General features: G+C 40.8%; 1 protein-coding gene across 5 annotated transcripts in view; it reads right to left on the bottom strand.

The window, feature by feature from the left end:
* pam (peptidylglycine alpha-amidating monooxygenase) overlaps positions 1-14,558 on the bottom strand; it is a 126,973-nt gene extending 112,415 nt beyond the window's left edge. For 2 of the 5 annotated variants that reach the window (XM_024381497.2, XM_024381501.2), the window contains exons 1-2: positions 14,455-14,558; positions 9,759-9,895 (exon numbers count right to left, since the gene is read on the bottom strand). The gene's annotated coding sequence lies outside the window, so the exon portion shown is untranslated. Of the gene's footprint in view, positions 1-9,758; positions 9,896-14,177; positions 14,279-14,454 lie in introns of those variants that run through there. The other 3 variants (XM_024381498.2, XM_024381499.2, XM_024381500.2) reach the window with 3 other exon arrangements.
* Positions 14,559-27,185: the final 12,627 nt, after the last annotated feature.

Genomic DNA, 27,185 nt, shown 5'->3' with positions numbered 1-27,185 from the left:
CAACAATTACTAAGATTTTATGAATTACAGTTCATATTTTAAAAAATGAACTAGGCAAGTCAGTTAAGAACAAATTCTTATTTACAATTACGGCCTACCCCGGCCAAACCCGGGCCAATTGTGCACAGCCCTATGGGACTCCCAATAACGGCCGAATGTGATACAGCCTGGATTCGAACCAGGGACTGTAGTGGCACCTCTTGCACTGAGATGCAATGCCTTAGACGAGCAGCGGTCAATTGACTGAAATCAGTCAATTGAAATACATCTATTAGGCCCTAATCTATGGATTTTACATGACTGGGAATACAGATATGCATCTGTGGGTCAGATACCTTAAAAAAAATGTAGGTGTGTGGGATCAGAAAACCAGTCAGTATTGTGGCCTGTGGAATGTTATCCCACTCTCCTTCAATGGCTGTGCAAAGTTGCTCGATATTGGTGGGAACTGAAACACGGTGTCATACACGTCTATCCAGAGCATTGCAAACATGCTCAGTGGGTCACACGTCTGGTAAGTATGCAGTCCATGGAAGACATTCAGATCCTTGCGACATGGGGCTGTGCATTATCATGCTGCAACATGAGGTGACATCACTAAACTGCTCGCCCATACGACGCCATTCAAGCTGGCTGCCATCTGCCCAGTACAGTTTAAACTATAGTTTACTATACTATGCTACATCTTACTATACTATATCTTACTATGCTATAATGTCTGGTGAGTATGCAGTCCATAGAAGAATTGGGACATTTTCAGCTTCCAGGAACTGTGAACAGATCCTTGGGGCCGTGCATTATCATGCTGAAACATGAGGTGATGTCGGTAGATGAATGGCACGACAATGGGCCTCAGGATCTCGTCCCGGTATCTCTGTGCATTCAAATCGCCATGGATAAAATGCAATTGTGTTCATTGTCCATAGCTTATGCCTGCCCATACCATAACCCCACCGCCAGCATGTGGCACTCTGTTCACAACGTTGACATCAGCAAACTGCTCGCCCACACGATGCCATACAAGCTGTCTGCCATCTGCCCGGTACAGATGAAAGCGGGAATCATCTGTGAAGAGCACACTTCTCCATGTGCCAGTGGCCATCAAAGTCAGTTATGACGCCGAACTGTAGTCAGATCAAGACTTTGGGCTGGTGTGGTTACACGTGGTCTGAGTTTGTGAGGCCGGTTGGACGTACTACCAAATTCTCTAAAACGCTGTTGGAGGTGGCTTATGGTTGAGAAATTAACATTACATTCTCTGGCAACAACTCCGGTGAACATTCCTGCAGACAGCATGCCAATTGCACGCTCACACAAAACTTTGTGTAGCACCTGTGGCATTGTGACAAAACTGCACGTTTTAGAGTGGTCTTTTATTGCCCCAGCACAAGGGCATCTGTGTAATCAGTCTGTTTAATCAGATTCTTGATAATCCATCCACCTGACAGGTGTGGCCTATCTTGGCTAAGGATAAATGCTCACTAACAGGGATGTAAACAAATAAGCTTTTTGTGAGAACATTTCTGGGATATTTTAATTCAGCTCATGAAACATGGGACGAACACTATATTATCTTACTATAACATATCTTACTAAACTATATACACTACCGTTCAAAAGTTTGGGGTCACTTAGAAATGTCCTTGTTTTTGAAATAAAATCACCTTTTTTTGTCCATTAAAAGAACATCGAATTGATCAGAAATACGGTGTAGACATTGTTAATGTTGTAAATGACTCTTGTAGCTGGAAACGGCTGATTTTCTATGGAATATCTACATAGGTGTACATAGGCCCATTATCAGCAACCATCACTCCTGTGTTCCAATGGCACGTTGTGTTTGCTAATCCAAGTTTACCATTTTAAAAGGCTAATTGATCATGAGAAAACCCTTTTGCAATTATGTTAGCACAGCTGAAAACTGTTGTTCTGATTAAAGAAACAATAAAACTGTCCTTCTTTAGACTAGTTGAGTATCTGGAGCATCAGCATTTGTGGGTTCGATTACAGGGTCAAAATGTCAATAAACAAAGAACTTTCTTCTGAAACTCGTCAGTCTATTCATGTTCTGAGAAATGAAGACTATTCCATGCGAGAAATTACCAAGAAACTGAAGATCTCCCTTCTCAGAACAGCGCAAACTGGCTCTAACCAGAATAGAAAGAGTGAGAGGCCCCGGTGCACAACTGAGCAAGAGGACAAGTACATTAGTGTGTCTAGTTTGAGAAACAGACGCCTCACAAGTCCTCAACTGGCAGCGTTATTAAATAATACCCGCAAAACACAAGTCTCAACGTGAACCGTGAGGAGGCGACTCCGGGATGCTGGCCTTCTAGGCAGAATTCCTCTGTCCAGTGTCTATGTTCTTTTGCCCATCTTAATATTTTATTTTTATGGGCCAGTCTGAGATATGGCTTTTTCTTTGCAACTCTGCCTAGAAGGCCAGCATCGCCTCTTCACTGTTGACGTTATAGCTAGCTAGCGAACATTAGCATGCTGGATAATTAGATAACGTTAGGTGTATGATCTATGTAGTAATATTATTTGAATCAGAAATATATTTGCATTGCTAGTTATAGCCTAATGTTAGCTAGCTAACATTGAAACTGGTTTGTTAGTTTTAGCTACCTGCAGATTCATACTACAGCTATGTCACTCAGTTTGTATTGGTAGTAGTACGAGTTGGGATTATGCCGGTTCATTGTTTTGCTAGCCACGTTGAAACAAAAGTCTTCACTTCACCAGATCATTACATGACCAATCAAGTTAGCCAGGTGTGTCTGTGGGTGATTGCAGCCACCTATTCTATTTACTGAGCATGTGTACATGTCTAGACAATAGCATTTCTTTCACATGACCTATCAATTTAGACAAGTGGGTCTAGGTAAGCGTTATCTAATAATTATAAAATATTTTTATCTGGGCACTTTTTGTTTTTGATATAGCTACTATGCAAGTAACCATTTCACTGTACTGTTTACACTTTCTGTATCCTGTGCATGTGACAAATAAACTTAGATTATACTTGATATAGTGAGTGAGACGGTAAAATGAAGAACAACATGACCTGCACCAAAGTCAGATAAGGATATAAGCCAAGGACTAGATAGTGTATTTTTTACCTGGAGTTTTTCCTTATTGTAGGCTACTACTTTTACCACTTTTAGTCTTGAAATCTTTGGTCGTTTACTACACTACTCACTCTGCTTAGCACATGGCCTCACATGTGAATCCTTAAAGAAATGGGTGGGGCTAACACGGAACCCCAACCGGCTATGCGCGTGCGCCATCGTGCATACATTTATTTTGTCCCCCTACACCATACGCGATCAGGATACGCAGGTTAAAATATCAAAACAAACTGTGAACCAATGAGATTAATTTGGGGTCAGGTCGAAAAGCATTAAACATTTATGGCAATTTAGCAAGTTAGCTTGCACTTGCTAGCTAATTTGTCCTATTTAGCTAGCTTGCTGTTGCTAGCTAATTTGTCCTGGGATATAAACATTGTTATTTTACCTGAAATGCACAAGGTCCTCTATTCTGACAATTTATCCACACATAAAAACGGTCAACCGAATTGTTTCTAGTCATCTCTCCTCCTTCCAGGCTTTTTCATCATTTAACTTATATGGTGATTGGCATCTAAACTTTCATAGTATTACCACGACAACCGGAAACAGTTAGTCTTTCAATCACACACGTGGGTATAACCAATGAGGAGATGGCACGTGGGTACCTGCTTCTATAAACCTCTCGCGCAAACGACGCGAGCGGTGTAGTCAGGGTATAAGTCTTAAGAGGGTGTGAACTATGCTGAACGGGTGTAGACATAGGAGAGCTCTCCAGTAGGTATACCAAAACATTCGAGGGGCATTTTCTCAAAAGTGGGGTTACAAGTTCATGAACTTACAAAGCATAATTACTTTCCCATTGTTCTTCAACTGCATTGCATGATATAGCATTTTCTAGCTCTGAGTCTCTACTTTTATCCAATGTAAAAAACACAATTTCAAATGTTGCTACATAGGATGAACGTCAATATGATCATCATAACACTTCCTGTGTATAAGTTCTATATCTTCGCTCAATACTTTATTGAACATTATTACATAAAGAATTATGTACATTGTTTATATGAGATATCTAGAAGAAGTGAATGTAATTTAGTGGAGGTCTTTATCAATAGTATTGACTGAGTTGAATGGACACAGCAGGCTAATGTAGCATTTCTGTATTGGTCTCATTACTTACAATGGAATATACAGTGCCTTCAGAAAGTATTCACACCCCTTGACTTTTTCCACATTTTGTTTACAGCCTGAATTTAAAATGGATTAAATGTAGATGTTTTGTCACTGGCCTACACACAATACCCCATAACGTCAAAGTTGAATTATGTTTTTAGAATTGTTTACCTTTTAATCAAACTGTCTTGAGTCAAGTATTCAACCCCTTTGTTATGGCAAGCTTAAAAAATATATTTGTTTAACATATCACAGAAGTTGTATGGACTAACTCTGTGTGCAATAATAGTGTTTAACATGATTTTAGAATGACTACCTCATCTCTGTACCCCATACATACAATTCATTATCTGTAAGGTCCCTCAGTTGAGCCTTGAAATTCAAACACAGATTCAACCGCAAAGACCAGGGAGGTTTTCCAATGCCTCGCATGGAAGGGTACCTATTGGTAGATGGGATATAAAAAAAGCAGACATTGAATATCCCTTTGAGCATGGTGAAGTTATTAATTACACTTTGGATTACACTTTACACCCATGCACTACAAAGATACAGGCATCCTTCCTAACTCAGTTACCAGAGAGCAAAGAAACCGCTCAGGGATTTCACCATGAGGCCAATTGTGACTTTAAAATAGTTAGAGTTTAATGGCTGTGATAGGAGAAAACTGAGGATGGATCAACAACATTGTAGTTACTCCACAATACTAACCCAAATGACAGAGTGAAAAGAAGAAAGCCTGTACAGAATAAAAAATATTCCAAAACATATAACCTGCTTGCAATCAGGCACTAAAAAAGAGTGCTAAAAGAGTATCAAAGAAATTAACTTTATGTCCTGAATACAAAGCATCACTGAGTAACACTTTTCACATTATCAAGTATGGTGGTGCCTCCATCATGTGACAGATATGCTTGTCATCGGCAAGGGCTGGGGAGTTTGGGGGATAAAAATATACAGGCAAAATCCTACAGGAAAACCTGGCTCAGTCTGCTTTCCAACAGACACTTTTTTTCTTACCAAGAAATTGAATTTTCCTGAGTGGCCTAGTTACAGTTTTGACTGAAATCGTCTTGGAAATCTATGGCTAGACTTGCAAACGGCTGTCTAGCAATGATCAACAACCAACTTGACAGAGCTTGAACTTTTTTTAGAGAATAATGTGCAAATCCAGGTGTGCAAAGCTTTTAGGAGACTTACCCAGAAAGACTCACAGCTGTAATCGCTGCCAAAGGTGATTCTAACATGTATTGACTCAAGGGGTGTGAATACTTATGTAAATCAGATATTTCTTCATTTAATTTTCAATACATTTATTTGAACATGTTTTCACTTTGTCATTATGGGGTTTTGTTTGTAGATGGGTGAGAAAAATATATATTTAATACATTTTTTATTCAGACTAACACAACAAAATGTGGAATAAGTCAAGGGGTATGAATACTTTGAAGGCACTGGAGACCTCACACACAGCCAACTTAAATTATGTGGTTTTGAGTAACTGCATTTTTAGGTGAGTTGATCGTATTGAACTGTAAGCTATTGTCCCTCAAAATACAATTGTGAAAATCATACTGTACTTCCAAATTCTGATCAAACTCTTTACACCAAGCATTGGGCGACTTAAACCGCAGCAAAACCAAACCATAAACAATCTTGTATTAACCCAGTGTTCTCCCCAAAGAATGTAAAGAGGTGCTGGCCCACCTTGTGAACTGGCTACACAACCACGTAAAAAAATAATAATAAAGGAATAATAATTTTTTACTTTATTATACTTTGTTAATTACATTTTTTGCTCTAGATTGCAGAAAATTGCATTTACCAAGTTATATAAAAAAAACGCTAAAATCTCTCATCACCATCTTGTTAAGAAATACTGGGGAGAACCCTGTAACCACAACTGACAGCCTATGTGAACTGTGCAGTATTTGCATGAATCGTGTATTGAAGGCACTGCTTGAATGGTAAATCGAAGAATCATGTCACTGTATTTAATATTTTCTGATTTAAAAGGCCCAGTGCGGTCAAAAAACAGATTTCCTATGTTTTATTGTATTTCCAGGCTATAAGGCTAGAACAATACTGTGAAATGGTGAAAATGATGATACTGCCTTGATAGCGTAAGAGCTGCTTGGAAAGACTAGCCTGATAACGACCTGAAGACATACAGTCTAAGCTTGATAACCACCTGACTTCGGTCCTAGCCTGATAACAACCTGAAAGACCATAGTCCTAGCCTGATAACCTACGGTCTAAGCCTGATAACAACCTGAAAGACTATAGTCCTAGCCTGATAACAACCTGAGACTACGGTCTAAGCCTGATAACGACCTGATGACCTACGGTCCTAGCCTGATAACAGCCTGGAAAACTACGGTCCTAGCCTGATAACAGCCTAAAAGACCATGGTCCTAGACTGATAACAACCTGAAAGACCATGGTCCTAGACTGATAACAGCCTGAAAGACCATGGTCCTAGCCTGATAACAGCCTGAAAGACTACGGTCCTAGCCTGAAAGACTACGGTCCTAGCCTGAAAGACTACGGTCCTAGCCTGATAACAGCCTGAAAGACTACGGCCCTAGTCTGATAACTGCCTGAAAGACCATGGTCCTAGCCTGATAACAACCTAAAAGACTACGGTCCTAGCCTGATAACAGCCTGAAAGACTACGGTCTTAGCCTGATAACACCTTGAAAGACACCGATCCTAGCCTGATAACAGCCTGAAAGATGACTACAGTCCTAGCCTGATAACAGCCTGAAAGACTACGGTCCTAGTCTGATAACGACCTGAAAGACTACTGTCCTAGCCTGATAACTTCGAAGACTATGGTACTAGCCTGATAATGACCTGAAAGACTACTGTCCTAGCCTGATAACAACTTCGAAGACACCTAGCCTGAAAACAGCCTGAAAGATTACTACAGTCCTAGCCTGATAACAGCCTGCAAGTCTACGGTCCTAGCCTGAAAGACTACGGTCATAGCCTGATATCGACCTGAAAGACTACAGTCCTAGCCTGATGACCTCAAAGATTATGGTCCTAGCCTGATAAAGACATGACTACGGTCCTAGCCTGATAACCTCAAAGATTATGGTCCTAGCCTGATAAAGACATGACTACGGTCCTAGCCTGACAACCTGACTACGGTCTAAGCCTGATAACAACCTGAAAGACTACGGTCTAAGCCTGTGCACCAGCCTAGGGTGAAAAACTGGGTGAAATGAACATGGCACTGGCCATATTCTACAGGAACACCAGAGTAGCTCTGATACAATGCATCAGGCCCGCTGGAGAGGGACAGAACGCACAATCGAGAGGGATTGAGAGCCGTTGTTGCTTCGCCAGGCACCTCTACCCGTCAATACATGATCTAACTGATTGATAGTCAGTATTCACCGTTCATGAAAGTATGCCTTATTTACTTTGAAAAACTACTAAAATAGTGATTTTGTCAGACAGCATAGTTGGGTGCTCTATAGCCAGCTACTAGCCCATTAGGATGACTGGTTGGAGAGCACAGAGATAGATGGCTGGCTGCTACTGCCTGATCAGAGATGATGAATGAAATAAAAAGAAAGTAATTTTATATATAAAAAAGTAATATACACAACAACTGAAATATTTTCGTAAAGTAATGTGAATAAATGATGGTTAGCAAGTGATAAGCAATAGGCCTAACAGGCACAAAGCTAGCACAATGGGGTTTTAATTCATTGTTTTATTGTGTGTTGTTTAAGGTTGGCACAATTATCGTAGAATAATAGAGTAACCAACAATAATGGACAATAAACGTGAACTTTAAAAAAAGTGTCAATTGTTTTCATAGATTTATTTTAGAAGAAAGGGAGATTCAACTTTATATTCAAGAAGATAATAACAGTATTTCAGTTTTACAAGCAGAACGGGACGGAAGCTTCATTTCCTAAATTTAAGACAATAAACGTGGCTATTTGCATGTCAATTAATCATAACCCCAAATTCCATAATCGTCACAGTCCTAGTGTTGTTTTAGCAGTCAATTCTATAATGTATTTATTGTAAAAAATATATATATAATAAAACCGTGACTATATAAACCTAACCAACCTCAAAAAACACTAATCACTACACATTCGTCAAGGTGTTGGAATGAACGACGGCTCTGCTCTTCCTCCTTTGCAGTCTGGGCCGGCAGACTGAAATACACAGCGGCCACAGATGGCTTTGGAGAAAGGTGTGAAAGTCTGACTGAGGACATGGCTGAGTAGAAAGACCAGAACAAAAACGAGAATGCAAAAGGATATTGGAGTATAGAATTGCAGAATATTTAGGTCTTTCCTGAAAAAAATCCGGCTAACAAGTCTGTAAATTCGATGCGAGACAGAATTGGCTGACGTGTAAAGTGTTAGTTTTTGTATTTAAGCTACTGACTGTGATGAAATCTCATTCATTGGTATCATTTCATTAATAATAATTTGTGCTTTCAGCCATAAGTACATTTTTCAACAAAAACCTGTTTGGTCTTTGGACACATCGTCACATCTTGGGAATAACCTGGATACCAAGTAAACAATAGCAGGATCATTTTGATTAGGCAACATTTTGCCAACAGCAGGCTGTCTTTGTTATTGCAGTAGGCCTAAGTAAACAAGGCAACAACCAAGCAATCTCTCATAATATCTCCTCAATATGAAATGGAGTGCAGAGCATCTATGAGTCATAGCCAGGCATGACTTGCTATAAACAGTCATTTACCGATGGCGAAACAGGAAAAGTATAGATTAACTCTGTTTTTTTTTCCTTCACATTAACTAGCCTAAACAAATCCTATTTAATGGTGGACCTAGGTTAAATACATGTATTAGGTCTACAGTCGCCTATTCTTTGTAATCTCTGTCACCAGTAACCTAGTATAAAAGGGGATTTCCACTGGCAAAACTGTTATGAAAAAGGAATGAAAACATTTATAGCTGATCATCATTTTCCTCACACTTTCAAATGAATAGGCTATTTCCAAAAGCATTCTTCTAATTAAAAAAACCTTTTCCCCATCAATTCACCGTCACATCAGGACAATGGAAAAACCCACAGAGCCATTCAGGGAGGGAATCGCAACATCATTTCCTATTGATCCACTCTCTCTCGCTCTCTCCCGCCTTTCTCCATCTCACTCATAGACCCCTGGAAACTGCAAACATCAATCAGCCACTCCATTGAGTCTGCCCGGGCCACTACGTTGAATGGACTTACTAGTGCTCCACAAACCAGCGTAAATAACAAATGTGCACAATCAATGCACCTGCTGCCTGAGTAACTTGAAACTCCCCGGTCCCTAGCCTATTTCAGTCACATTTGGGCTAACCTAACAATATAAAACACAACATGCATTTTTTCTACTAAGTTTGCCTGTCTGGTTGGACTAGAAGTAGGCATATCCTCCCTGGTTCAATGTCACATTCCAGTAGCTCGACACAGCAACAAAGAGTTTGGCTCTACGACAAAAAGCTATCAAAGAAGTCTTACTGTGTCGAGAAGCATTTGGAGTTCTCCTAGCGCGCCGCTAACCCTCAGGGATGTATCCTTGCTCCAGTTATAGGGCTAAGCTGCTTACCTGGTTGTCACTTTGGCTAGAGGAGTCGCTGTAGGATGGTCACAAAGGCCTGAGAGAGAGAGAGAAACACAGAGAGTTCTGATTTTCAATTGCCTAGTGTGATTCACCAGTGGGAGAGCGAGTCAGAGCAAGAGAGATTGAGACGGAGGGGGTGAGAGTCAAAGGAGGAGAGAGACTGGGAGGGGGATGCTCAGAATTACCTCAGCATGCCCACTGACATCATCGCTCAAAGACTGGCTACAGAGGAAACTATGGTAACCGTTTCCATGCGCTCACACAGTCAAGCCCTTTTAATTGTCAGAGCAACCATGGAGCTTGAGCAACCAGAGCCATGCCTTGACTTCCTAGATATACCCTATAACAAGATCTGTACTGTAGGCATTAGGCAATACTACAGGCTAGATGGTTTTGGAAAAGGTGGAAATTATTAACGGTTTATAGCCTAGAATTGTTTTTCACATCACGCTCAAATGGGTCCTTCATAATGTCAGTGTCAACTTTCTCTTTTAATTAAAATGGTCAAATCCTAATATGATAGCAGATTCACGACAGAGAGAGAAAGAGAGAGATAGAGGGCAGCAGGGCGATTAACATTATAATAAATCCTCACGAAAGCTCAGTCTAATTTGAAATGGAGGCGTCCATTGTGGCAAATCTCTGTTGGATTGGCTATTCAATTCATTTCCTTATAGTGGCACTGGTGTGGGTTGAGGAATTGTAAAGCTTTTGCAGAAAATACTATATTGACTAAACCGTCCTGATGAATATAATGGATAAATGCACATAATGAAGATTATGTTAATAAACATTTTTGTTCAACTGTTCAATGTTGGTGAAAAGGCCAACATACAATTTCATTACATTTTTTATTTAACTAGGTAAGCCAGTAGAAGCCATGGTTCCCATTAAAGACAACATAACAAGTAGTCTATTTTACTCAAATGTCCAAAACAATCAATCAGGCAGATGGTCTAGCGACACTGTATATTATTCTACCACAGATATAGATATTTAGATTTCAAATCTGCTGAGCTGTAAAGCAACCATTCAGAGACACCAATTCCATCCTTCATTTGATTAGCAAGAAAAATATTATTCTAAGGAGAAACTTTGTTTTGTTATTTGTCAATAATATAAACAATTATCCAAGCCACACACATTAAAAACAGGACATATCAACCTCTACAGAAAATTGGATAAATCTTTATACATAAGTTCTTATGCCTGTGTAGTAACTTTGTATATTGGTAGCAAGTTGTTTGACACATTTTAGTAGTAGAAACCTAATTGCATTTTAATTGCATAGTAATGGTGTTGCGCGGTTTTTGCACAAGATTAATAAAGACAGTTCTTTATCCTCGTGTAAGTAATGAAAACTACAACTCCATTTTTTATGCAATTAGACAACAAAGAAATGACTAAAACACTATATTAATGTTCAGTCCATAGTCTAAATCTTCAGTCCATAGACTAAATGTTCAGTCCATAGACTAAATGTTCAATCCATAGTCTAAATGTTCAGTCCATAGCCTAAATGTTCATGCCCCTGATCTTTTTGTCTTAAAACGACAACAAGCAGTAGAAACCATAAAGAAGCCTCCCCAACCCTGTTTGGGTAAAAAGCTGAGGGATGGGGCTGGAGAAATTGAATCACGCTCAAATGTGTAGACAGAGCTATGGATGCAAGGCTTGGCCATACGTGGTCTCAACATTATAGTTTTAACCATGTTTTGAGGCTGTTTGATAACATTTTCTTTGTTTAAACACTGGAGTAAAAAGAGTAAAAAGTATATTTTGGGTTCTGATGGGGTATGACAGTTGAACTAAACTCACAGAGGCACTTGGAAATTATATTCTTCATGAATCAAACGGGTACATATCATTAATTTATAAATCCAAAAATGGACGTAGCAACTACAAAATGCCCCTTTAAGTTCCAAAAGCTCAGTAAAAACACAGAAGAGGTAACCAAGGCAAGTTACAAGGGCTATAAAGCTGAAGCATCTGTTTGTCGAAAGAATTGAGGTAATATGTACACTAGCATTCAAAAGTTTGGGGTCACTTAGAAATGTCCTTGTTTCCCATGAAAACATGGAAAAAATGAATAGGAAATAGTCAAGATGTTGACAAGGTTATAATTAATGATTTTTAATTGAAACAATAATTGTGTCCTTCAAACTTTGCTTTTGCCAAAGAATCCTCCATTTGCAGAAATTATAGCCTTGTAGACCTTTAGTATTTTATTTCAATTTGTTGAGGTAATCTGAAGAGGTTTCACACCATGCTTCCTGAAGCACCACCCACAAATTGGATTGGCTTGATGGGCACTTCTTACGTACCATACGGTCAAGCTGCTCCCACAACAGCTCAATAGGGTTGAGATCCGGTTACTGTGCTGGTCACTCCATTATAGACAGAATACCAGCTGACTGCTTCTTCCCTAAATAGTTCTTGCATAGTTTGGAGCTGTGCTTTGGGTCATTGTCCTGTTGTAGGAGGAAATTGGCTCCAATTAAGCGCCGTCCACAGGGTATGGCATGGCGTTGCAAAATGGAGTGATAGCCTTCCTTCTTCAAGATCCCTTTATACCCTGTACAAATATCTAACTTTACCACCACCAAAGCATCCCCAGACCATCACAATGCCTCCACCATTCTTGATAGATGGCGTCAAGAACTCCTCCAGCATCTTTCCATTTGTTTCTGCGTCTCACAAAATGTTCTTCTTTGTGATCTGAACACCTCAAACTTAGATTTGTCTGTCCATAACACTTTTTTCCAATCTTCCTCTGTCCAGTGTGTGTGTTATTTTGCCCATCTTAATCTTTTATATTTATTGGCCAGTCTGAGATACGGCTTTTGCTTTGCAACTCTGCCTAGAGGGCGGCAGGTAGCCTAGTGGTTAGAGTGTTGGGACTAGTAACCGAAAGGTTGCAAGATTGAATCCCCGAGCTGACAAGGTAAAAATCTGTCGTTCTGACCATGAACAAAGCAGTTAACCCACTGTTCCTAGGCTGTCCTTGTAAATAAGAATTTGTTTTTAACTGACTTGCCTAGTTAAAAAATAAATAAAAAATAGAAGGCCAGCATCCCGGAGTCACCTCTTCACTGTTGACGTTGAGACTGGTGTTTTGCGGGTACTTTAATAAAGATGCCAGTTAAGGCCATCTGTTTCTCTTGCTCAGTTGTGCACCGGGGCCTCCCACTCATCTTTCTATTCTGGTCAGAGCCAGTTTGCATTGTTCTATGAAGGGAGTAGTACACAGTGTTGTACGAGATCTTCAGTTTCTTGGCAATTTCTTGCATGGAATTGCCTTCATTTCTCAGAACATGAATAGACTGACGAGTTTCAGAAGAATGATCTTTGTTTATGGCCATTTTGAGCTTGTAATCAAACCCACAAATGCTGATGCTCCAGATACTCAACTAGTCTAAAGAAGGACAGTTTTATTGCTTCTTTAATCAGGACAGTTTTCAGCTGTGCTAACATAATTGCAAAATTGTTTTCTCATGACCAAGTAGCCTTTTAAAATGCTAAACTTGGATTAGCTAACACAACGTGCCATTGGAACACAGGAGTGATGGTTGCTGATAATGGGCCTCTGTAGATATTCCATTTAAAAAATCAGTCGTCTCCAACTACAATAGTCTTTCACAACATTAACAATGCCCACACTGGATTTCTGATCAATTTGGTGTTATTTGAAAGGACAAAAAAATAGCTTTTCTTTTTTTTTTTTTTAAACAAGGACATTTCTAAGTGACCCCAAACTTTTGAACGTCAGTGTACATGTAGGTAGTTATTAGTGACTATGCATAGATAATAACAGAGTAGCAGCAGCGTAAAAAAAAAAAAAGGTGTTCAGAGTCAGACAAATAAAACATGGGTACGTACATGTTGTTAACTAAGCACTTTATAGTACAATAATATACTCTCGCATCCTTGTGTGAGTGTCTTCAACGCAGACCTTCTAGAGACATTCTGGTATTTTATTTTTCAAAATGTGCAAGCAAGAAGATAACTCACTCACTGACTGACTGACGGACCTCATCAATGCCCAACCACCAGCAACAGATGTCACCCTGCTAGTCTGAAACACTAACCCAAGGAAAAGCCAATATACAAGCTAAATAGATAGATAGAGAAGCCATTGCTTATTGAACTTAGTCAATCTAGCTAACGTTAGCTAATAACCGGCTGCTAGCTACTTTACTAGTTTGTGCTAGCCAAATTACTTAACAACAACATGCAAAAAACACAAGCAGTGTATGTAGTTCGCTAGCTAGATAGACAGATGCCTAGAATATTTACTTTACATTTTAAAATGTTACCTTAATGATGGTTGACTACAGCTAGCTGTACCTTCAAGACAAGTAACTTTAGCTAGCTAACATTAGCCAGGTATCTAGCTAACTAGCTCATTATAACGTGTAAACTTTTTCTGACAATCTTTGACGACGTGAGTGAGAACATGTCGAAACTCAACTTTTGTATCTACTTTTGTGTCTATCCAAAGACGTGTTTTTTTCCACATCTGACACACATATTCCATAGTTAAATATTAATCTGCCATGACATTGTAAAACAATATTTGAAATGACATTTTACCTGTAAACATCACATTCTAGTCCCCCGCTAAACAACGTTCAGTCTGTCACGTATTTCCACGACCCCACCAGCAGTATGCAGTAGACCAAAGCAATCGTTGTAAACAGATCGATGTGAAGTACATCGAGTTGGGAATGGAATTGTAGAGGAGTGCGATACGACGCACATCTGCAAAATGATACAATCACAGCTGTGCCTCACAATATAACCCTTGTAACGTTTTACTGCAATTCAATTTTCATAATCAACTTGTCCATTTTTTGTCCCACAGATATCTGTTGTTGTTTTTTGTTCTCCCAAAATTGATTAGTAGGCCTAGTCTATCATTAAACCAAAGACACTGGTAACTAACTAACTGTTGCTTCTTCTGTGTGTGATCGAACGGTATATACATTTTTAATCATGATTTGAACCCTAATTCTACTCCACAATTATGACAGCAGAATTTTCAAAATGATTTCAAAATGGATCACTATCAATATAGTGGATTTCAAGTTATGGATTTCAAGTTCTGCTTCTTTCAGTCACAGGTCTCTCATATTTTACATAAACCACACGTCCACCCGCTCTTCAAATGCCTTGTGTGTTTTGAAGCATATCCCAGTGGATTTTCTATGAAAATCCTGTTGTCAGGATTGTCTAGGAGAGTTGTGCTCAGGGAGACCTTGTCTTAACAATAGAAACAGCATGCACTGAGTGACAGTAGAGGGGATAAACAGAGGACTAAAGAGACTGTGTGCAGACAAAGGTCTGCAGGGTGACAGGCCATCAGTTGGACCTTATTCACCTGTGTGCTTTCCATTTGCAAGTAGAAGTGAAATCTCATGGGATATTGTATGAAACTTGGGGTAGGTTTTGTATGAAACTTTATTGGACATTGAATACTTTAAAACTATTGATACCCTACTTAAGATTAAAAAAGAAACTACTACTTGAGTTAAAAACCAACAAATACAGTGAAGCGAAAATTGAGACTTTATCAGTGTGTCATTTTTGTATTATTATTTATCCATAACCAGAATATACTTTTACGTCAGAAAGAAAAAAAGTCACATACTTTATCGCACCGATGCAATGCATGTATTAATGAATTGACTAAAGTTTCAACAGCCAGCTGCATTCCTTACAATTTTTTTGTCCGAAATTCTGATCATGATTTCGGACAACAGGGCTGGAGTGATATGTTTCCTGGCCTGCTCTTGTTCTCTGGTGGATTAGTAGTGGTCTTGGCTGTAGTCTTTGAAAGCTCAAGGACAAAATTGCCCAGGTCAGTAAAGAAGCCCCCGAAGCCCCCCTTGCAGGGATGGGTTGCTGCCTCGAGATCTGGAGGCTTGATCTTGATGACCGTCAACAGAACAATGAAGCAACAAAAAAAATTAAATAGTCTGGGAATGACGGAAGAAGCAATGAGATCATACAGAAAAAACAATAACCACACTCTGGAGAGTTCAGTGAGTCTTGTTTACTGCAAGACCGTTGTTGTAATGTGATGTTACGAGAACCCGTAGAGTTTAAGTGATGGCTGTCTCTGTGACATCATAAACAGATCATGGATCAATGCAATTACCTGTAGCCTATATTTTATTTGTATACCATTTTGGTTACAAGACATCATCACAAACTAGTTTTACAGAATATGGAGCCCTAATTGCCAAAAAGAAAAGGCTTATTGGGCTTCAGTGGCAGAAACACAAGTTCACTAAACTGTGTGCAATGCTCACCCAGCAATGACTTTTGTATGACACTTTATAGGGTACTGTAGGAAACTTTTATGCAATTGATGTATGCATGCATTCGTGCAGGTAAACAAGAGATGGCCTCAACATCAACACCATTATGAGTAGTTATGGGGCTGTATTCACAAAGCATCTCAGAGTTGGAGTGCTGATTTAGGATCAGGTTCCCCTTGTCCATGTAATCTTACCAGTATTCATTATGTGTAAAGGCAAAACTGATCCTAGGTCAGCACTTCTGAGACACCTGAAACATACAACCCCTGATGGATAATGATTACTATCAGTGCTCTGAAAATATTGATCCCTAGTCAAATGGACCAAGATCCCCTAGAAGACAACTGTATACCATGGAGTTATTGAACTACCACTCCACTGGTTCTGACTGGGGCAGTTCTCTAATAATTTATTCTACTTTTATAGCTCTATACATTACATAAAGAATTTTAAAGCACTTTAAAGCAACAACAAAAAAAACTATTTAGAAAAACAACACAATTTATGAGATTTTAGAGGGCCAAGTCATCTTAAATCTACCAATCTTTGTTCCTATAGCTTGACACAAATGCATAAAACTGCTATCATATCCAAATGGCTATGGAGATGCAGTTTACATCTGTCAAAATTCTCTTCTACATCCCAAATGGCACCCTATTCCCTATATAGAGCACTACTTTTGACCAAAGCCCAGAGTTCCATTTGGGATGAAGCCTATTCCTTGTGATTTGGATGTTTCTCCACCCTGTGCTATGCAGCTGGTCCTATGACGACACACACTGGATATCACTTTATCAAAACAGAGAAGACAAGGCAATCACATCTTAATGAGACTCAATTGGGCAGGATGCTACCAAACCTCCCAGCAATAATGCTTCCTGCTACAGGGAAATCATGTGAGTGAGAGAGAATTGAGACTTTGCCAGTTGTGATATACCACAGTGCTAATGTACACACACACACACACACACACACACACACACACACACACACACACACACACACACACACACACACACACACACACACACACACACACACACACACACACACACACACACACACACACACACACACACACACACAGGTGCAACACATAGATAGAGGGAAGGAGACAAAAGAGAAGATAAAGCAAATCATAAATACTTCATATTCTTGGAAATTATTGAGTTTCCAATACACAGTGTGACACAATATGATATTGGAGAAAATAAATATTGGAGATGAATCATAAGTATCTCTGTCTCTGGGGGAGACAAGATCTTTTTGGACATAGGAAGTGGAAAAATAAACTCTAGCTTCATATTTCTCCCCACTCACCCATCATCTAAGTAAATTATTAACACAATCTAGTCAACCCTTGCCATGCTGGGAGCAAAGACATCACCCTTCTTTTGCACTACAGACACCGCTGCCAACTCACATCCCAACCTTCAGCCGACTGTTGTTCACGAATTACACCGTTGTAAAGAATTGCGGAAATAGACGGAAATAGCGTAAACATGAGCAAATACGACAGCGCAATATTATTTTATAGTACTTCATCAAATCTCCCTGATAACCCAGTAACATGTGCCTGTCTGATACTGAAACAAGAGAGGAGTGCCATCTTGTGGTGGATTGATCATAACGTTCTCACACACACACACACACACACACACACACACACACACACACACACACACACACACACACACGCACATACACTCACACACATACACTCACACACAGACATACACAAACCCCCTCTGGAAACAACTTGCAATCAACGATTATACACTTAGATATGTTTACAACTATATTAATATACTTACAGTATCAGTCAAGTTTGGATACACATACTCATTCAATGGTTTTTCATTATTTGTACTATTTTCTACATTGTAGAATAATAGTGAAGACATCAAAACTATGAAAGAACACATATGGAATCATGTAGTAACCAAAAAATTGTTCAACAAATCAAAATATATTTTATATTTGAGATTCTTCAAAGTAGCCACTCTTGATGATAGCTTTGCACACTATTGGGCTACCTAATGGTGCAGCGGTCTAGCTAGAGGTGTCACTACAGACCCAGGTTCGATCCCAGGCTGTATCACAACCGGCCGTTATCGGGAGTCCCATAGGGCGGCGCACAATTGGCCCAGCGTCGTCCAGGTTAAGGGAGGGTTTGGCCTCTGGGGATTTACAAGTAGGGTGTCATTATAAATAAGCATTAATTCTTAACTGACTTGCCTAGTTAAATAAATGTTAAAAAATAAAACATTTTAAAACCAGCTTCACCTGGAATGCTTTCCAACAGTCTTGAAGGAGTTGCCACATACGCTGAGCACTTGTTGGCTGCTTTTCCTTCACTCTGCGGTCCAACTCATCCCAAACTATCTCAGTTGGGTTGAGGTCGGTTGATTGTGGAGGCCAGGTCATCTGATGCAGCACTCCATCAGCAAGTCTCTTATTATTATTGGTGTCCTTTAGTAGTGGTTTCTTTGCAGTAATTCAACCATGAAGGACTGATTCACACAGTCTCCTCTGAACAGTTTATGTTGAGATGTGTCTGTTACTTGAGCTCTGTGAAGCATTTATTTGGGCTGCAATTTGAGGTGCAATTAATTCTAACTAACTTGTCCTCTGCAGCAGAGGTATCTCTGGGGCTTCCCTTCCTGTGGCGGTCATGAGAGCTAGTTTCATCATATCGCTTGATGGTTTTTGCGACTGCACTTGAAGAAACTTTCAGTTCTTGAAATTTTCCAGATCGACTGACCTTTATGTCTTAAAGTAATGATGTCATTTCTCTTTGCTTATTTGAGCTGATCTTGCCATAATATGGACTTGGTCTTTTACCAAATAAGGCTAACTTCTGTCTATCGCCCCTACCTTGTCACAATGCAACTGATTGGCTGAAACGCATTGAGAAGGAAAGAAATTCCACAAATTAACTTTTAACAAGGCCCACCTGTAAATTTAAATGCATTCCAGGTGACTACTTCATGGTTGAGAGAATGCCAAGAGTGTGCAAAGCTATCATCAAGGCAAAGGGTGGCTACTTTGAAGAATCTCAAATATAAAATATATTTTGATTTGTTAAACACTTTTTTGGTTACTAAATGATCCCATTGTGTTTTTTCATAGTTTTGATGTCTTCACTATTATTCTACAATGTAAAAATAAAGAAAAACCCTTGAATGAGTAGGTGTCTACAAACTTTTGACTGGTACTATATATATGTTTACAGCTATATAATATACTTATATATGTTTACAGCTATATAAGAGTACTATATAATATACTACTTATATATGTTTACAGCTATATAAGAGTACTATATAATATACTACTTATATATGTTTACAGCTATATAAGAGTACTATATAATATACTACTTATATATGTTTACAGCTGTATAATACACTTATATATGTTTACAGCTATTTAAGAGTACTATATAATATAATTATATATATTTAAAGCTATATAAGAGTACTGTATAATTTACAGCTAACAAAGTACTTTAAATGTAATACTAAAGATACAAAAAGTGTGTATCCTAAAGCATGACCGTTTCAAATCATCCAAATGGACTGGAAGAATGTTAATGCTACTGATTACATACTCTTAAGCAACTTTTACACAAATCAAATCACAATTATTTTACGGTGCATTCATACAATGTCTCAACACACTTTACAAATTAAAATAATAAAAACACAAACGACAGAGAAACAAAGCAACAGACTTACAGACACTGACAGAAAAACATGAAGTGAAACAAAAGGACAACAGATGATAAGATGGGTAGAGGGGGTGTTACGGATACAAGTACCCTGTGTGTGTATCCAGTGTGTGTGTTTCTTTTCTCTCCTTCTCCTCTCACAGGTGAAAATCATCACTCCCCAATCAGTCACCAATCATCAATCAGAAGACACACCTCCTCCTGTTTCCTACCCAATCACCGTTCCTTTCCCTTTGTTTAAAAACCCTGTCAGTTGTTTTACTGTGGAGCTCAATCTCTCTGTAAATGCCATGTCTGTAGGTCTCGCTGTGTCACTCGCTTTATGTATTGAGCTATATTTTGTTTGAGCACCTCCATAGCACTTTGTCATCACCTGTGAGTATTGTTTTTGGTTATGGTGTTTGTTTGTTTGCTGGTGGGAAAAGGGGGAACCAAGACAAGTCACCGCTGGGCATACACTCCCCGTAGGTAAACTTTGTTAAATACCCTAGTTAAAACTGGGCGGACCACCCACTGTATTTTTGGTTAGTTAGCTGTTGTTGAAATAGGCTAGTCTAGCTTAGGGGTGTTTTTGAATACTTATTACTTCTTTCCTTGGGTCCAGCTCAGCCCCTTTTCCTGCTCCCCCTATTACTGTGTGTTTTCCAATAAACCCTGAGTTTGATGGTAGACTTCAGTAGTTGTAGTTATTTCATTCTCACTTTTACTTTGTCACTATTAGAATTTGTATGAGTTATGTTACGGGTCTCATTACCATCCCCCCCCTAGACTGTCGGGCCAAAAGGGATTCGTAACGGGGGGGGCAAGACAGTACGGGGGGGGTGACAGTACAGGTTGGGGGTAAGACAGTACAGGGCCAATACTAATAAAGCAACTCAGATGAGTTTTATGTTCTGCAAGTTGCTTCAAAATGCAGATCCAGTAACAGCTTTACTGTAAACCAACCATTGTGATGTCAAATTACAACAACTGACCTCAGATCAGTGTTCAGCAGCAGTTCATGGAAGATGAGAAGACATAACAGTAATCTTATCACCACTGGCTTTGACTGCCTGTACTTCGTGTTGAGGATTGTTTTCATAATTTACATCCAAAATGGCACCCTATTCCCTATATAGTGCACTACTACGAACAGGGCTCTACTACGACTAGGGCTCAGGCACTATACTTTGTTGAATAGGGTGCCATTTGGGACACACTTAATCTCATCTTTTCACAATTTTAGCGCTCCCTTCACATTGACATCACATTTGAGAACTTGTGGACAGTTCCAGTTCTGTAAATGTAGTTTACCAGACAGCAGTGTCAGCTCATTTATTAGCCCAGTAGCCATTCTTAGGATGAAAATGAAAAAATGTATTTTTCTTTTCTTACAATTGAATACAAATGACTTCTGTTTTCCTTTTCATAACTGGATAATACGAATCCTTTGAAGTTCACATTTTAAAGTAAGAAGGCCTTGGTTGACGAAATGGAACACTGCATCGAATAGGCTTTTAACAAATAAAATACTCTTTAGAATAGAGTTGAACAAATCTGACAATTATGGACTATCTCTGTTTACTATTAAAAGCAAAGGTATTTTATTAAAAGGTTTATGTTTTTGGGGGTAAATCTCAATCCATCTGCTACATGAAAGCTTTTAGTCTCTGAACAGCATCAGGATGAGGTTAGCAACCACACCACAGTGCTACGTCTGGGCAGTGTTGCCGACTTAGCGACTTAGTGACTTTTCAGACCCCTCTAGCGACACATTTTCAAAAAATCGACTAGCAACAAAAACACATGACAACTCAAACATACTCAAAAGGCAAAAGCCTGATAACAGTTCCACCCAAAATAAGCTGCCGTTTATGGTTAAAACAATTGACTGGCTGAGGCCACCATGGCATTAGCTATCGCTGAAGACTGTTCTATGCTGGCATGTGATCACATTGGAGAAGCGTGTAAACTGCTTTCTCCACGCTACCCACTTCAAAATGCACAGGACAAAGTGCACAGAAATGATTCATGGTGTTCTAGCACCATACTTTCTGAAAAAGTTGGTCGCAGATGTGGGTGACCAGAGTTTCAGCCTCCTCCTCGATGAGTCCACGGATGTAAGGTACTTTAGTGACACCAAGCAGATAATTGTATCAACATTTCTGGGGCTTGTTGAGTTGGAGGGAGGAGAAGCCAAAATCTATAGCCCGTGCTGTTGTGGCTTTCCTCAAAGTGTTGTCTTAAAGAGAAACTTCTGGGGATAGGGACTGACAATGCCTCTGTTATGACGGGGATTAACAATGGGGTCCATAAAGTGCTGAAGGAGGAGTATGGCCTCAAATATCTGGTTCTTATTCTCTGTGTGCCACTCTCTGCAGCTTGCTCATTTGTAGTGCTAAACATATTTAGGGTGTTTTTTTTACTCAGTTTTTGTCTCTCCCACGATGTTATTCCTCTCTCCTACAGCGTCCATCACAATTACATGCACATGGCCAATTATGCAAATTAAGGGGTGACCAACCAATGGCACAGCCTGTTGCTGCTGGCTGCCTCGAGCATGCACTATTTGTGTTTAGACTCATAGGTTCGGCCTGGTGATAAACATATTTTGTAACCTCCGCTATCAATCAAAATATAATTGACCCAAGCAACACCACTGAATGGTGGAACCCCTTTTCTATGATGGAGTAGGTCAGGGCGTGACTGGGGGGTTAGTCTAGTTAAAATGTTCTATGTGGGGTTCTAGGTAGTTTTTTTCTAATTGGGGATCATACTTAAGTAGCGTTTATATTTTTTTCATTCCAACGAACGTGACAGAATATCCCATCACAACAGGACCAAGCAGCATGCCCAGGAAGAGAAGGTATCCTAGGCTTAGGAGGAGATAAATGAGGAGAAGACATCCTGGACTTGGGAGGAAATTATGGCTGGACACGAAAGCCTTCCGTGGAAGCAGACGCAAGCGGTGAGGGAAGAACAGCGACGACGCCAGGGTTCGCGGCCACGACACAAGCCCAAAAGACAGCCCTAAAAAAATGTTGGGGGAGGCACATGGGGTGGTCGGTGACTCTGAGGGGTGAGTCAGAGACCGAGGAAGAACATTGGGATAGATTGAGCGAGGAATGGTTGGCGAAAGTTGAGGAGAGTGATGAGAGAGAGCTGTTGATTTGGCTGGAGAGGTAAGACAGTCGCCCTGAGGAGTGTGTTAGCCGTCCGATGCCAGCTCTCTGCACTCTCTTTGAGTAGAGTATCATCGTTCCGGTACAATGTGTGCCAGTTCTACGCACCGTTTCTCCAGTGCGCCTCCACAGCCCGGTAGTCCTGTGACAGCTCCCCGCACTTGCCGTGCTAAGAGTGTTAAAGTTCCGGTACCATTGATGCCGGTCTCCAGTGCGCCTTCCCAGTCAGGTACGTCCTGTGCCAGCTCCTCTCACTTTCCCTGAAGTGAGTGTCCCCAGTCCAGTACGTCCTGTTCCTTCTCCCCGCACTCGCCCTGAAGTGCGTGTCACCAGTCCGGTGCCACCTGTACCGGCCCCACACATCAGGCCTCCAGTGTGCCTCCCCAGTCCAGTACGTCCTGTGCCTCCTCACCGCACTCGCCCTGAAGTGCGTGTCACCAGTCCGGTGCCACCTGTACCGGCCCCACGCATCAGGCCTCCAGTGCGCCTCCCCATTCAGATGTGTCCTGTGCCTGCTCCTCGCGCTCGCCCTGAGGTGCGTGTCACCAGTCCTGTATCATCAGTGCCAGCCCCACGCACCAGGCTTCCTGCGACGATCCCCAGTCCGGCGCTTCCGGCGGCAGTTCCCAGTCCGGCGCTTCCGGCGGCAGTTCCCAGTCCGGCGCTTCCGGCGGCAGTTCCCAGTCCGGAACCTCCCGAGACGGTCAACGGTCCGGAACCTCCAGCTCCATGGCAGAAGCTTTCCTCTGCGCAGGTGCCCAGTCCAGGCACAGCGTCAGGTCCCGCTCCATGGCAGGAGCCTTCCCCTACACCGATGCCCAGTCCAAGCACGGCATTCAGTCCAGCTCCAAGGCAGGAGCCTTCCTCTGTCCTGATGTCCAATCTGAACACGGCGTCCAGTCCAGCTCCATGGCCGGAGCCTTCCCCTGCGCTGATGTCCAGTCTGAACACGGCGTCCAGTCCAGCTCCATGGCCGGAGCCTTCCCCTGCGCTGATGTCCAGTCTGAGCACGGTGTCTAGTCCGCTCCATGGCAGGAGTCTTTTGCTGCACCAAGGTCCAGTCCGGGCACAGTGTTCAGCCTGGGTCCATGGCTGGATCTGTGGGATGAGGGGTTCTTCGTCCCGCACCAGAGCCGCCCCCGATGTTGGCGGGTCCAAGGGATGAACGGGTACTTCGCCCGCACCAGAGCCGCCACTGACACTAGACACCCCCCTAACTCTCCCTTTTGGTTTCAGGTTTTGCGGCCGGAGTCCACACCTTTGGGGAGGGGGGGGGTTTGCTAAAGTTTCACTTCTTTCTTAAATTATGTGGAACTCCACATATGCTGCACCTTGGTCCGATATTCATTCCAACGAAAGTGACACACACAGCTCATTATTACCCTTATAGTTGAATATATATGTATCTGTTTTAGGTCCTAGGACACAACAATGAATAATGTGGTACAAATAAAAACCATCAAAAGATGCATTACAACTTACAATGAACACCTTGTGAAACCGCTGTGAAAACCCAACTAGCAATATTTAAGATTTGAATATATACATTTTGATAGTTTTTGGTACAGTTGTGTCATTAATTTAATTTCACAGATTTGTTGTATACTCATATGGCAATCATATAATTCTGGTGTGTGGAATATAGAGGAGGTGGTTGCTGTGTGGGTGGGAGGTTCTGCCTGTCACTTGTTCTCAACAGGAAGCAAGTCTCTGGAAGGGGGACTTGAAGAGCGAGACTGCAAATTCCAGGCACTGCTGCTCTCTTTGCTGTGCTAGTATTTTTATTTAATTTGTGTATCTCACATATTATGTGCCCAGTATGCTAGAGCAAGAACTTTCTTAGCAGATAATGACAATAAAAGTAGCTGTAGATGTAATGAAAAGTTGGAGGGTAGTTGGAAATGGAGGACATCAGGTGGATCCACATCTGGGTGTTGGGCAGAACCCCTAGGTCCTGGAGAACAGGATCAGAGTTAAATGGAATAGGGTAGGAGAAAGAGACGTTACACTTTATTGGGAGAAAATTTGATTGATTAGTGCAGTGTTATAAATGGGAGATATGTACTTCTCAACACTTTTGGAAGGTATAGCCTACCTCAAGCTGATCCCCCTGAGACACAGAGAATCAGACTGATCCGAACTCACTGGTTCTGGTGGATGGGATACCTCTTGAGGGCCTCGGACAGACGATGTTCCTAAAGTCAATTGGAGAGGTACATTTTTATAAGCTCAGCATAACTACCATTTCTTGCTTTCTCAAATGTCAACCAAATGCTTAACATATACTACCGGTCAAATGTTTTAGAACACCTACTCATTCAAGGGTTTTTCTTTATTTGTACTATTTTCTACATTGTAGAATAATAGTGAAGACATCAAAACTATGAAATAACACATGGAATAATGTAGTAACCAAAACAGTGTCAAACAAATCAAAATATAGTTTATTTGAGATTCTTCAAAGTAGCCACCCTTTCCCTTGATGACAGCTTTGCACACTCTTGGCAATCTCTCAACCAGCTTTTCCAACAGTCTTGAAGGAGTTCCCACATATGCTGAGCACTTTTTTGCTGCTTTTTCTTCACTCTGCGGTCCGACTCATCCCAAACCATCTCAATTGGGTTGAGGTCAGGTCATTGTACAGGCCAGGCAATCTGATGCAGCACTCGATCACTCTCCTTCTTGGTCAAATAGCCCATACACAGCCTGGAGGTGTGTTGGGTCATTGTCCTGTTGAAAAACAAATGTTAGTCCCACTAAGCCCAAACCAGATGGGATGGTGTATCGCTGCAGAATGATGTGGTAGCCATGCTGGTTAAGTGTGCCTTGAATTCTAAATAAATCACAGACAGTGTCACCAGCAAAGCACCCCCACACCATAACACCTCATCCTCCATGCTTTACGATGGGAAATACACATGCAGAGATCATCTGTTCACCCACACTGTGTCTCACAAAGACAGCGGTTGGAACAAAAAATCTAATGTAATGGTCTAATGTTCATTGCTTGTGTTTCTGGGCCCAACCAAGTCTATTATTCTTATTGGTGTCTTTTAGTGGTGTTTTCTTTGCAGCAATTTGACCACGAAGGCCTGATTCATGCAGTCTACTCTGAAAAGTTAATGAGTTTAATTGAGCTTATTTTATTTTTACAGGGGCCGTGCACATTAATCAACGTTTCAGTAAAAGTGCCGGTTTTAGCCAGCCGGCTAATTTTCAGGTTATTAAAAACAATTACAATATAGACAATCATTGAGCAGTGAGCACACACAGAGCAACATAGGACAAGCAAGACGTAGCATACAGACAGAACAAAAAGCAGCAAGAAAAAATTCATAAAAGCAAAAGTGTTTCCACACCTCACAAGCTACAGACAACATGGAAAGCGGCAATGCACAGCTCGGGATTATGTTGACAAATCTGATTGACCTTTACCCATGTCTTCATGCATTTTGTGAAAGTGTGATATGTGGTGCAGGTATGTGTGTCTGGCAGTGTATTCCAGACATGGGAAGCTCTCACTGTCATGCCCTGACCTTTTAGTTTTCTTTATTATTTTGGTATTATTTGGTTAGGTCAGGGTGTGACAAGGGTGGTTTGTTTAGTTTTTGTATTGTCTAGGGGGTTTTGTATGTCATGGGGTTTTCTAGTCTTGGGCTTTTATGTCTATGGTTGCCTAGATTGAGAAACAATCAGAGGCAGCTGTTTATCGTTGTCTCTGATTGGAAACCATATTTTGGTAGCCATATTCCTTGGTTATTTTGTGGGTTGTTATTCTATGTTTAGTTGCTTGTTCTGCACTAGCCATATTGCTTCACGTTTGGTTTAGTGCTGTTCAGTGTTCTCTCTTTTATTAAAGAGTTATGTTGGCTTACCACACGGCGCCTTGGTTTCCTCTTTATGACGACCGTGACACTCGCAGAGAAAGCGGATTTACTAAAGGTGCTTTTCCTTACAGTCACCACTCATGGCAGACATTGTGGATCTGCAGCCATATGTTTGGGTTTGCTGTTTAACAAAAATACTGAGTGGAAGGGGAGCCAGGCCATTTAGGATCTTGAATACAAGACATGCGTCGGTGTATTGCACAAGATTTTTTTGCACAAT

This window comes from Oncorhynchus tshawytscha, linkage group LG20, assembly GCF_018296145.1.
Source record: "Oncorhynchus tshawytscha isolate Ot180627B linkage group LG20, Otsh_v2.0, whole genome shotgun sequence".
Taxonomy (NCBI): domain Eukaryota; kingdom Metazoa; phylum Chordata; class Actinopteri; order Salmoniformes; family Salmonidae; genus Oncorhynchus; species Oncorhynchus tshawytscha.
This window is presented reverse-complemented; position numbering and strand designations above follow the sequence as displayed.